Raw genomic sequence first — 2274 nt, forward strand, 5'->3', positions numbered from 1 at the left:
GGGTAACTTATGTAAATGTCCTCCTCAGCTCGGGTCTTTTTCCTACGTTTCAACACCTAGATATGAACAACAGTAAGACTACACATATCCCTACTATACAAGCTAAATAGTACATATTTAATTTTTCCCCAAAGTTTATTATAAGATGTCTTAGCAGTGTAACATAAACATACAACAACGTATTGTTTGCAAATGATGCTTGTCCATTTCTCGCAAAGTCGTCTCTTATTAGCTACTGAAATTACGGTTGATTTGGTAGGCCTGAGAGATGAGAAACTGCTCTCAAAACCAAGATTTCGATTGCGTGTGCAGTGTAGTCTCTTTAAGAAAACGTGCCTAGCCGTCCGTGCATTAAACGAGGCACATAGGATGAAGTAACGACATCAAATCACGATTCTTGATGAATGGAACACCTGATAAGCTCTCTAGTTCGAGCGATGAAAGATTTCTCCATCTCCCTATCATATCCTAAGCCAGTCTATGTGGCGTCCGAGGGAATGTCTCTCGTGTTTCTCTGTAGAGTTGTAGGACACCGGTCTCTCTATTTTATTTCCGGTTATGGACGAGAATTAATCCACTGTTGATGGCAGCCTTCCTTCAGAGCTCCGAAAGTCCATCGACTGGCTCCTTCCTAGAATATTTACGTGACTTGGAATGACTCTGCTTACCCGAGGACCCACCAAGAGTATAAACCATGGAGTATACAGTGAGTCTGCAACCCTAACTCTCCTAAGGATGGTGAGAGATCGAGGATGCTAAAAGCTGAGGAGCAAAGCCCGGAGCTGGTTGCTCGTAAATCTTCCGAAAAGGATGTTCATCATGTTCGACTTCTGACTGAATGTACATATTGCAACTTAGTCCTCATGTTCAAACACATACAGAATCTATGTGGTTTAAAGATTATATACTAGTCTAGCCAACAAATGTTTATATTACGTCTATTGTCATTTCTCGTCCCGTTTTTCTTTCTATTTAGGCACTAAGAACTGAAAACACACAGACGTCTACGAGTATATGATAGAAACCGCGCATAATCATCCGCTCACCCGTTTTCTTTGGTTCTTTCACACGCGTCGAAACCAAAGTTCACAGCAATTTCAATAATTACTGAAAAAACCCATGCGGACCATCCATGAACCGGTAAATTATGCAAAACCCCTATAATGACGTCTTACAGCCTGCGCAGATTCAAGCTGTGCTGTTGTGGGAAGTTTGGTTAATTACAGTGAAGATTTTTTTTTCCTGGTGTAAACGTAACACGAAAGGTTAACGGAAGTTATTTTTATTTCCTTTTGTTTCGAGTATTTATTTACCTTTCTTTGTTCTCCCAGGTAAATGTGGTTGATGTGATGCCAACAAAATTACTATTAAATATCAATGAAGGAAGAGAGAGGTTACTAAGTGTTTACTCCCTAACGTTGAAGTTTAAGCGTTTTGTTTCGTGTGAATATTTTTCCCGCTATACTCATCAATGGACATCTTTGTTTTCTGACATGAATGTGAAAGCGCTCACTTCAACAAAAAGTCTTCACTTATAAAAACTATTCTGAAACAGACCGAAGCAAAGAGAAGAGTATCCCAAACCTTATAAATGCATATAAGAGGCTATTGAAACCAAAATCGTTTACATCATTACATCGGTTCTTCGCAATTCAACACTAACTCAATCGTGTTTCCGGAACCTACAAAGGTGTGCGTGAAACCATTAACAAAGTCCAAGGTCTGGAGTTACGAGGTTACAGCTCTCGCAATTTCCTCCCCAGACACTGGACTCTGCCATAGAAACTTTGGGATATCGAATTCCAAACCCATAATAGGCTTTCGACTCACGCTCGATTATGGGATTCAATTCCTTTGCGATGCCTCATTCAGGTGTGTTTGTTTCTGGGGTTTTGTTGCGTGACATTTCGATAATTTGCTTATAGTTCATCTACGTGTTATCTACAATAGCTCATTAAACACGTGTAAGTGCATATAATCTATTTACGATGTGATTCCGCTTAATGTCTCTTCCGTTCTGTCTGATATCATCATTATTATTAATCTATTTCATTTCCCTCTTTGCTTAGACCTTAATCACGAATAAATGCATGTCCTGACAAACAGTAATACGAGGAAGGATACGCGGGACGACGCTGGCAGTTCAAGGTTGTCGAGATGAACTGCACGTGGGTGGTATTTGTTGGTTGTAGAGTAGAAGCTATGTATTTGACTCTGTGAATAAGCTGTTGATTCAGGTTCATAAAATGTCGAGGTACGAGTAAATTAGCTGTG

Source organism: Penaeus monodon, chromosome 20 (genome assembly GCF_015228065.2).
Source record: "Penaeus monodon isolate SGIC_2016 chromosome 20, NSTDA_Pmon_1, whole genome shotgun sequence".
NCBI lineage: Eukaryota > Metazoa > Arthropoda > Malacostraca > Decapoda > Penaeidae > Penaeus > Penaeus monodon.